Source organism: Cupressus sempervirens, chromosome 11, assembly GCF_028749045.1.
Source record: "Cupressus sempervirens isolate cs-2001-9-10 chromosome 11, ASM2874904v1, whole genome shotgun sequence".
NCBI lineage: Eukaryota > Viridiplantae > Streptophyta > Pinopsida > Cupressales > Cupressaceae > Cupressus > Cupressus sempervirens.
Window position 1 is genome coordinate 219,556,095 of NC_143128.1, and position 12,671 is coordinate 219,568,765.

General features: G+C 34.1%; 1 pseudogene; it reads left to right on the top strand.

The window, feature by feature from the left end:
• Positions 1-12,671, top strand: part of LOC149528951 (cell division cycle 20.2, cofactor of APC complex-like) — an 88,751-nt pseudogene that overhangs the window by 6,831 nt on the left and 69,249 nt on the right.

Here is a 12,671-nt window from a genome sequence, read left to right on the forward strand (position 1 = left end):
TGACCCCAGATTGTTTGGAAATAAGGGAAATAGAAAGGAGGATAACAAGGGTGGAGGTGGAAAAAATCAAGACCCTAGTGAGATAAGTCAAGTTCTAAATGCTATAAAGAATCTAAATATCCCTCAAGTAAAAAATGATAGGAATCCCACTAAAAATATGGTCCCTTACCAGTCAAATTTCAATAGACAAAATAGGTTGCAAAATTTTCCTTATACTACCACCTGGAAAGATGGCTAGCCTAATGTCCCTCCCCCCAAGAATACCAACAACAAGATCACCCCCGATCCTTTATCTAAAAACTCTATAAATTTAGTAGATGATCCTAAATTCACTGTTGAACCTATATGGTGCTTTGTGCGTCAATTACCCAATGTCCCTGAATCTTGTGCAGTAGCCTTGTCTTTCCCTGGAAATCAGAATGTAGTAGAAAAATGTCAAAAACATGAAGAAAACAATGAGGATGTAGGGTGTAACATGTTTGAGTCACACTATGATTATTCTAATTGTGAGGATTATGAAAAAGATCTAAATGAGCAAAGGCATTTTTAGATTAAAATGCAATAGTAAGTATTCTCAGATGAGAGTGATGTTGAAGACAATGTGTGTAATATGGTAAGTGCCAAAAAAGAAATCACTTTAAGGAAGCCCTCTAGGGAAGAGATTGACCAAATTACTGCAAACATGATAGCTCAAGTACAGACTAGAAACATGGCTAAAAAATAGGGAAATGATAAGGTGGCTAGTATGTTCATAAAGGGAGTTAATCCTAGAAAAGGGGAAGCTATGAAGCCTAAAGAGATCCCTACTGAGAAGGTTAAAATTACAAATAAAATGTGGGAACCAAAGAAGGAGGATAATCCCAAGGTTTTTGAATCCCCAAATAATTCCCCAAAGAAGTTAGATGAGAAGATACTAAAAAAAATGATTACAAGTGACAAGAATCACCAAGGTGTTGTAAATATTTTTGATAAACATCATGACAAAAGGAGTATTTTTATTGATAGCCCATCAGATTCTTCTATAGATATGACTACAATGTTATCACAAATCATTGTCAAAGTCCCTTTGTTTGAATTGTTAAGGATCCCTGAACATAGAAATAAAGCTTTAGCATTGTTGGGAAATACTGGTATAAATGTGAGACATGAGTGTAATGAAAATCATAGTCCCAAAGAAAGCAGTAAAGAAAAGGTAAAGGAAAATGAAGCTGAAGTAGTTGTGTCTCAAATTCCTTAGATGTTTTTAGATAATTTTGTAAATCAATGTTTGGGAAATGTTGAGCCATTTTTCTTCAGTATTTCAGTAATTGGTAAAACATTTAAAATTGCATGATTGACTCTAGTGCTTCCAATACTATGATGCCTTTTGAAATAATGAAGGAATCGGGTATGAAGGTAGACACTGCTCAAGGAAGATGTTGTGCTATGGATAAAAGAGAAGTGATAGTCATAGGTACTATTATTTCTTTACCATATAGATTAATAGCATGTACTGACAAAGAACTTAATATGAGTGTGTTGGTTGTTGACATTCCACCTCAATATGGCATGTTGTTATCTAGAAAGTGGAGTTCTACCATGGGAACGAGTCTACAGTGTGATTTATCATTTCCTACTTTTAACATTGAGGGGAATTCGATGAAAGTAAGTAGGGAGCCTAAAAGTATATACATGATAGAAGAAGATGTAGAGGACAATATGACAAACTCTGTGGATATAGATATTAATACATTCTAAGTTGAGGTTTTGACTCTGAAGAAATCCAAGTATAAGTCTTAGATAGAAATAGAAGCTGACACAAAAATAGACTAAGGTGATTTATAGACCATGTTTTTTGATGGTGAATGTTGCAAGGATGGATTTGGGGCAGGTATTTTGTTGATAACTCTGGTAGCAATAACATAGAAATTTTCCTTTACTTTAAGTTTCCCATTTACCAATAATATAGTAGAGTATGAGGCTTTACTATTAGGGCGTATGTGCAAGATCATGGTGCACCAAAAAGTGGTGATGTGAAAAAATAGAGTTTGAAGACGTCTAAAAGCGCTTCAAAATTCGCTCTGACTTTTTTCCACCTATCCAGGTACCAAACCTGGAAGGTAAGGCCGACCCTTATCGGATATCCGATAACATATCGAATATTCAAATTATACGATAATAATATAAGAAATATTACTTATAATAGTATAATATAATACAATACATTATAATATAATATATAATATTATTATTATTATTATATTATATTATATTATAATAATAATATTATATTATAATAATATTATACTATAATAATAATATTATATTATAATAATATAATATAATATTTAATATTATAATATATAGAAATGATATATTATATATATATAAAAATATAATATTATAATAAAAAAGTAATATATTATAATATAATATATAATAAAAAGTATAATATATTATAAATTATAATAATATAATACATTATAATAATATAATATGATAATATTATTATTATATAATATAATATTTTATATTATAATATAATATATAATAAAAAATAATATATAATATAATAATATTATTCTATTATAATAATATTATATTATAATAATATAATAATATAACATAATTTAAAATATAATATAATATATCATATGTTATGTAAAATGATTTGCGTTATAAAAAATATGAGATTTGCGATATCAAATATCCGATATTATATCAGATATTCGATATTATATTAGATATTCGATTCAATATCGGATATCCAATATCTATCAGCACTTATAAAAAAAACACAGACCCGCGGCTTGTATATTTCGCATTTTGAGGCCAGTCACAACCGATATTGGCTTATATATTGGATATCAAATTTTAGATCAGATATCAGATATTCAAGTAATTTTTTTTTTTTTTTTTAATTCATTTTTAATCTAAATTGAATAGATTTTAGCATAGTTTTGTTTCTTTTAGTTGAATCTAGGGTTTTTTTGAAAGAATTGGTTAAAATTAAGGTTTTTGTAAAATATATATTACGTTTTGCAATTCAATAGGAATGGCTCATCAGAATGATGACAATGAGGCACAAAATAATATTTCTCGTAACCCCCCACCAAATGATCCAATACCCCCACAAAACCGTCCACCAAATGATCCTCTACCCCCTCAAAACCCTCCTCGAATTGAAGATTTGATAAATGAGAATCTCATCGAGTTGAGAGGTTTGCATAGAACATATAATAATGTACCCATATTAGCTCCTATGGTATCCACATTAAACACCATAGTGGATAACATCGAAACCCTTACAAACCAACAAAATGCCGCTCTTCGTTGGCCTGATGAAATGCACGCGATCTTTGATGATGTTTTGGACTATGATGAGATTGCGGCCCTCAACATAACCAAAGAAGTTTTGGCTAGCATTTTTGCAAACCTAAAAATGGGTTTACCAGTCGACCCAAAAAAATCCAAACTATCCATTAAATGGTGCACAAATGATGCCATACGTGAAAACTTTTGGGATCATTGGTGGATGGTCTTTGATATCCCTCCACATGGAAATTTAGACATGCCATTTTATTTCCTTACAAAATTATATGCAGAATTTGTGTTGAAACTTAAGGTGAACTATTGGAGCATGAAGCCCAACATGGGCTTAGGACTAGGAGCTCCTCAGGATAGACCGTCTTCTCAGCGGAAGAAAGCTGGCACTTTTGTCCCCCCCACTAATATCTCCCCTCCTCCTTGATTGCAACATCTAGATATTATGATAGAGGCTAGCTCTCAGACCATCAGAGCCATTCATAGGCTGAGTAGCCTAATGATATCTCAAGCTAGGTCAGTCTTGCCTCCTCGTGTTGATGATGTTGGTGCTAGTTCATCATTGGCTAGCTCATCACACGTTTGTGTGCCTCACACTTGCATTACATACAAGAATATTTTCCTGGGTCCCATAGGTGATCTTCTTGAGTATCATTTTGTATTAGGTGAGGATACACTAGACACACATGCAGAGGCTACAGACCCTGATGCGAGAGAGGAGGGGTATGCCTCTGCATGGACTCCTTTAGTGTCAGTACATGTATACATTTTTTTTGTTATGACATATGCAATTTAAAGTTAATTTTTATAATAGAGTAATTTTAATTTTTAAGCCATATTGACTTTAATATGTATGTGATCTCCATTCATGTTTAGTTGATGACCGAGGGGGAGCTTAGATAGATTGATGATGCCATGCTCTCAGCCATTTCATTTGTCCTTGAGACATCTATGGTACATTATGTTGTGTTCGCATTTTTTTAAAATTTGATATTGTAGCATATATCGTTGCTAAACTTTCTTTTATCTTGCAGGTAGCAGCTGTCTCAGGGGGACAAAGTGCGGAGGGTGAGCCAGCACGCATTGACAAAGGAAAGGTAATTAGGTGCTTTCTATTTAATTAAATATCAATGCATTCTTGTAAAATGTTTGTGATAATCTCATTTAATTACATTCTTTATTGTATATAGGGTGTGGCTACTAGCGATGACCATGTATAGATTCTGCATCATAGACCATTAGGGATTTTCATTCGCACTCAGAGCCCCACTATATGTATAAGTATCATTTATTTTTTATTATCCTTATCTTCATAAATAAATTCAAAACTGATTTCCATGATATTAACAACTACTATTTTGTATCTCATAGGAGACTCCTAGTGCACATGAGGTCCAACGGGAGAGTTATGTAGATTTGATGATGCGACCACTCTTTCCTAAGGAGGAGCCTACAATAGTAAGTTGTAGTTTGAATTCATGATTAAATATGTTATAAATTTAGCATGCTATGAATTATAATATTATAATTTAAATTGTAGATTCATTTGACAAACATATTTGAACATATACAACCCACAATCAGAGAGGTAGAAGCATTGTCGAGGGCATATGAGAGGACTCCTGACCGGCGCAGGAGGTTGATGAAAGAGGTATTTATTATGAAATTTTTATAGTATAAATTTTCATTACAAAAAAGATCATTATGCATTTGAGTAATTCAATGTTAGATACAAAGAATCATATAAATTTAGTAGTCTAACTTTGGGTTTTCCATTTTTGTTTATGTAGGAGGCATCCGATCCACCTAGTGCAGTGAAGAGGCTACATTTTGATCATCCACCAGCACCCTAGGGTAGTATAGTTATTGTAGGATGCATCATGAGACATTTTAAGATGGCATATTCCACATTGTATATAGAAACATTGATATTATACACATTTTGATGGCATGATCAGCCACACTTTGTATACGGATCTATGTATTTTGATATATATTTGAGTTCTTTGTCTATGGATATGCTGGTCTATTTTGATATATTCATTATTAATAAATGGTATAATTTTAGAGTTCAAAATTTTATTATTGATTCATATTATATGAGTAATGGTTTGTAAATATTATATGATTCATATTATTGATGCCCATATTTCAAGGATTTATTTGAAAATCTTAGCAAGTGGAGAAATTGAAAGTTTAAATATATGAGACGATTTAGTTGAACATTAAAAAAAAAACTCCTGAGATTAACTAAAGTAGTAGGAATGAATGTTCATTTATTCCCGAACCCGAGAGATCTTCATCACTATGTATGTGGGTAAGAGTTTTTCCCTTTATCATTCATAAAATACTTATAGTGAGTATTCCTCAATTCATATTCCTTTAATCATTCTTCAATGCATATTAGTGCTAATTTAAGAGCTTTCTAAAAATAATCATATAAGTAACCCAAAATAATGACACAATGAATTAAAGAACTTCCAATTATACACAACACATTCCATATGAATTCAATATTTATTCTCAATGTCCCTGGCACTAGAAAAGTCTTATTCTGAGTGGTTGAGCTAACTAAATGCTTTTAACATATATTTTGTCTTTTAAAGATAAACTGTAATAACATAAAAAAAGATGTGTGAATTCTACAGATAATAATAGGAATAGAGGACATATAAGTACCTTGAAAGATCAACCTCAAAATGCACTTAGAGCACCTTGGAGACTCCTTGGTACAGGGTAGCCACGAATGACGGATGGTATCTGTGGCTAGAACAAGGGTGTGACTAGGGTTCACCCACCCACCCAGAGCTAATGGCATTGACAATTTGATGCCAAGATCAGCGGTTTCAACGGTTTCAAATTTACGCTATGGTGCACCTATGAACTGAGGCACACTGCTAGTTTTGGCATTGAGCGAGATTGTTGTGCCGAATCCAAATGGAATGTGATCTCTCAAAAATGAGATAGGTTATTTTAGATTTCAACATCATTTTCCTATAGAATTTGACAGTTCATCGATAGCCATCACAAGTTTCATGTTATGACACTTGGAAGATCGACCTCAAAATGCACTTAGAGAACATTGGGGACTCCTCGGTATGGGGTGGCCACGAACAATGGATGGTCTTCATGGCTAGAACAAGAGTCTGACTAGGGTTCACCCACCCACTCAGAGCTAATGGTGTTGATGATTCGATGCCAAGATTAGCAGTTTCAAAGTTGCGCTGTGGTGCAACTATGAACTAAGGCACACTGTGAGTTTTGGCATCGAGTGAAATCATTGTTCTGAATCCAAACGGAATGTGATCTCTCAAAAATGAGATAGGTAATTTTAGGTCTCAACACCACCATCCTATAGCATTTGACAGTTCATTGATAGTCCTCATGAGCTCCCAGTTATGACCCTTAGAAGATCGACCTTGAAATGCACTTAGAGCACCCTAGAGATGCCTTGGTACGGGGTGGTTGTGGATGATGGATGGTCTCTGTGGCTGGAACAAAGGTATGACTAGGGTTCACCCACCCACCCAGAGCTAATGGCACTGACGATTCGATGTCGAGATCAGCAGTTTCAAAGTTATGTTGTGGTGCACCTATGAACTAAGGCACACTGTGAGTTTTGGCATCGAGCGAGACCACTGTGCTGAATCCAAATAGAATGTGATCTCTTGGAAATGAGATAGATTATCGTAGGCCTCAACATCATTTTCCTGTACCATTTGATCGTTCATCTATAGCCCTCATGAGCTCTGAGTTATGGCCCTCGAAAGATCGACCTCAAAATGCACTTAGAGAACCTTGGGGACTCCTCAGTACAAGGTGGTTGCGAATGATTGATGGTCTCCATGGCTGGAACAAGAGTATGACTAGGGTTCACCCACCCACCCAGAGCTAGTGGCACTGATGATTCGATGCCAAGATCAGCGGTTTCAAAGTTGCGCTGTGGTGCACCTATGAACTGAGGCACACTACGATTTTTGGCATCGAGCGAGATTGCTATGCCGAATCCAAATAGAATGTGATCTCTCAAAAATGAGATAGGTCATTTTAGGTCTCAACATCACCATCCTATAGCATTCAACAGTTCATCGATAGTCCTCACGAGGTCTGAGTTATGACCCTCAGAAGATTGACCTCAAAACGCACTTAGAGAACCTTGGGGACTCCTCGGTACGGGGTGGTTGATGATGATGGATGGTCTCTGTGGCCAGAACAAGGGGGTCACTAGGGTTCACCCACCCACCTGGAGCTAATGGCACTGATGATTTGAATAGTTCTAGCCATTAGAAGTTAGATTTTGAAAAGTTGTCAAGAAAATTGCATGCAATTTTTTGCGCTAAGACAAGTTTTATCACAAATTTGATTGCAGATGGACTCTAAAAACTCCTAGGTACCCTAATAATGTTCTAAAAATATAGACTTACCTAAAAAACATGAAATTTACCAAAAATCCACTTTATTGGACCAATTGATGGTCAAGGCTTATAACAAAGTTTGAGGTTGAGGGCACAAAAGAATGCAAAGATAATATTCCCATCAATGAAGTGATCCTAATGATGATCAAGTTGTGCAAGGAAATGGACTTAATATGCCATGGAAGATGTTAATGCATGCAAGCGATTGCTCCAAGGATCAAACCCAAAGATGAAGTTGAAAAAGAAGAATTACAAACGATGAAGGTGGAAATATCAAGGGTTCAAACATTGTGAAATCCACCTATCCAAAAGAAAGAAGTCCTAGAATGATAAAAAATTCCTAAGAATAAGGAGGTGGAATTAAGATAAAGATTACATAGATAATTTAGAGGATGGGTGAATGATTCCATGGGAGCACTCACCAACCACCTTGTTAGAATGCAGGATTGCCAAAGAACCCAAGATTTGTAAGTCACCTAAGTGATTACTAGAAAATCACATTATTTCACTAAGTGAACATCCACAATTAAAGGAATCTTAAAATCATTTCATGATCTTACTTAGCAATCTTAGCATGAGAGATAACCTTATATCAAGAGAGAATTGAATGTTTGGTGTCATACATGTCATGGACATGGTCATTTCAATAAGGCCCAAAAAATTGTAGACAATTGCAATAATGAATCTTTTTCAAATTAAATTTGGGAAGAATTACATCAAATTTTTAAAAAAGTCAAATCACGTAGTATTCTATTTGTTCACCCTTACTTTCTAGATTTTTCTTATTTGATTAGTTTGATAAAAATAGTTTTAATAATCATAAAGTCAGCTTTATGTCAAATAAGGAAAAAGCCAAACTTGTAATAAGATATTCGCAAGAAATTATCTTTGATATAGTTATAAATGCTCTTAAAATTGTCCTTATAGCCTTGTATCACATGAAAATATGATTTGCAAGAACTTGTTCAATATCTTCCTCTTATAATTCCTTACAAAGAACCTACCAAAATACAAAAGCCATATACAAAAAAAAGTACACATTTTACATCATAATACATTATAAATTTTAAAAATTCTCCCCAATACCACCCCCCTCCAAATCTTTATGATGTTCCTACATTCCAATATCATAAAAAAATTAGTAACTTATTGTATTAAACAAGATAATCATCAATTGATTAAATCATTATGAAGAAAATAACATAAGAAGTATATATACCTAGTCGAGTATTCCAATAGGGTCCTCTCTCTGTTTCAGCATCTCCAACAGGACTTCATGATCAGCATTAGCAATAGTAAAAAGCTCTTTTACTTTTGGACTTCATTGATGCTTCAATAACTTTACATTTGTTGCTATAATAAGATAAGAATATATAAGAATTACTTTGTGCTTCTAATAGTCTTCAAATGCAGTAATTTCATTCCTTCTAAGCATGTATGTCCGCAGCCATGTTCCAGCAACAACCACTGAACCAGTAGGATATGTGAATCCATCATCATCTGTGATTGGTTGTGCAAGTTTTTTTTTACCTCTTCCATAACGTGCTAACTAATAATCGGATTTCTCATCATTCCCCTGTGGTGCAACCAATGCAAAGACATGTCCTGGCTGAAGTATATCTGATAGATGGTTATGCTCAAGTGAACTTTCCATGTGATCATTTTTTATAGAGGGTATGATAGACAATGGAGTAAGATAATGTGGATCCCATGTGTCCACCCACTCACTTGACTCACAATGATCCCAATCACACTGAAAACAAGTACGACAAAAACAAGCTAGTTGTCGTGTCCAAATGGTCCATGTACTAGAATCAGAGCTCCGAAATAAATTTATTTTTGATGAGTCTCTCACTGTAGCACAATCTAATCTATCACCTATGGACCCTTCCTCAACCAACCAAAAGAACCTGCGTACCACTGAATCAAGAGTCCCCCCCTGTGATAATGTTAAACTACACCAATCAACAATGCTACAAGCATCAAGAAACTTTGTTGTTGAAATCTTCAGTTGCTCCTTAACTAGAGCTCTCTTCACACATGCCCCTACTCCATCATGCTCCCCATTTCCATGGCTAGACTCAAAAAAACTTCAAATATGAGGCACCCCTCTCTCTATGTGCATCCTACACAACCAATAAAACATGCGAGCATTCTTAAATTGACCTGTACAGTTATCTGACCAAATGATATGTCTATCCATAGCAATTGCATGCTCATGTAGGAAATCAAAAAAATTATTGAAACAATGTTTCACAAACTCGTGAGAGTGAGATCTATCATCACTCATATAAAAATGATACTCTCTAATAATATTTCATTTATCTTCTGCACTATTAGGGGCATGTATATATGTTATGTGAACAAAAATTGCAATCTAAATGGAGTTGTAAAATTGAGATTGTGTCTCATTTTGAGGTTGCAATGTGTAGTTCTCAGCAAAATCAATAACTGATATAATAGTACCAATGGGAAAAGTCTCCTTACACGTTCTAAATTGTTGATCCAACCACTGAGACCTGTAACTATGTCTTGCATACTTGTAAAAAAGATTTGCCTTGAAATCTAAAATAAAATTAGCCACACTGATATCTTTTCCAACCAATTCACATCTAGAGCTCTCACTCCCACTCTTCAATGTGTATTTCACTGTTTCATATACCCTTTTTTCTAGTATTGTCTTTCCAAGATCTTGTTCGCACCCCTCATGGAAACATGTGTCAAACTTGGATAAGCCACCACATTTTGAACACTTCTCATTTAAGGAAGCATTTCTATAAAAGGAACAACCACCAACTCTACGACATAAGAGTTGATCTAGCAAGTCTCTTGATAATTTTGGAAGCCCACTAGCCCCACAATCTTCCAACATTTCTTTACTATGCAAAGTAGAACGGATGGAGCATAATAGTTCATGGTGCATAAAAAATTCAACATGATATTTACAACAACATGTATTTCAAATTTTGAGTGGCACACAATTAAATGGCTTCAAAGATTCAAAAGCCCTTTGTGATATATGAAGACTTGGATGACTCTCTCTAAATTGTTTGAACAACATAGTTTGTCTTACCTCCAAATGGTGTTTAGGATGTGGTGTGTGGTCTCTGATGCTAATTATCAACTTTAAGATGTCTTTAGCATTGGGTGATACTCGTGAGTTAGAGTGCCAAAATTGTGTAATTGCTTCCTTCACATCACCGGATAGCTTCTTATCAAAATGTGGAAGTCTCCCAGCACATGCCCATGTTTCATTTTGAAGAGGATCATCAATTTTCTCTCGTCGACTAAGTGCTCTTCTCAAAGTAGTATGATTTAGATTCAAATCAATACAATTTTGTCTCATATATCCACCCTTTCTCAAATGATGACTTAGCAAAGAGGTTGTAATAACCCTTCGAGTAGCTCTATTATCCTTCTCTCTGCTATTTTTCCCAATGATATTGAGAGCACTGAAAAGATTCTTCATAATAATGGAATTTCTTTCCAACTTTTTATTGACATGAATCTTCAATTTGGAAAGCATAGGTCTCATCTTTTGCATCTTTAATAAGTGCATGAAAAGATGACATTTCTCTACCACCGTCTTGTTGCCGAAAAACATCTGATATAGTCTTGAAGCCCATAACTGAATGGTTCTTTATGATTTTTTTCTTCCAAACTAGTAATAATCGTTTCATCAATTTCAATTATCCATTTTGGTTTTTTAGAATGTTCATGTCGATTATAATTAGGAGATATGTAAGTTTCTTGTGCATTAGGTTCCTATGCATTGTCATTTTCGAAATGGTCAATTATGCAATTTGGATTATGACTTGGTGGCATTTCTTCTTCAAAATTTTCATTCTCCAAATTTTCAATTTCGGCATTATCATTTTCAATAGGTACATTTTCATTCCCCAACTGTATATATTCATTATCTGACTCTATGATTTCACCTTCGATTTATTCATCGTCAACTTGACTGATATTTAGCATACCTTGTCTTTTTCTTCAGTGTTCCATTTTGTCCCTTTCCCTATATGCTGCAATGTCTTCAATGGATATCTTCTTTTTGTGTTTATCCTTTCGACAACTGCTGCTCCCCATTAAGATGATAAATTCGAACACCTAAGGTTATATTTTTGAATTTTTTTCGATTGGTTGGGCTCCAAAACATGACTTTTTACAAAACCCGTGGAAAAAGAAGTGAAAAAGTGATGTTGTCGGGTTTGCAGGGATAGGGAAGTATTGAAAATTGGTGCCAGTAAAATCAGATATCCGATTTGAAATCGGATATCCAATTTGAAATCGAATATCCCATCCTAGATCGGATATCCAATTTGAAATCGGATATCCAATTTTGCAAAGTGAATTTTTGGGGGGAAAACTTGTTATAATTTCCCTCCTTTTCCATAATTATATTTATATTATGAAAATCATTGGAGGGAAACTGACTTTGGTTTATTACTAAGCTAATAGTATAATAGTATTAATATATAAGAGTATTAATAGTATAATAGTATTAATATAAAGTATCAATAGTATTAATATATAACAGTATTAATATATAGCAGCATTAATATATAGTATTAATATAGCTATAGTATCAATATTATTATTATACCTGTAATAGTATTAATATTATTACTATAGATATAACAGTGTAAATATTTTGTGTTTATTTATATTATTATTATTATTCTAATACAATATAGTATTAATATATATATTGTTACAAATGGGGCCATAGGTCACCCTATGACACCCTTTGACCCATATGAACGATTTGAATATGTCCCTAGGGATCCTAAGACCCCTAGGGACATATGTCGTCAATTAATGGGTCAAAGGGGGTCATAGGTCATCCTATGACCCCCTTTGACCTATATGAACAATTTGAATATGTCCCTAAGGGTTCTAGGACCTGTAGAGACATATGTCGTAGTTTAATGGGTCAAACGGGGTCTAGGT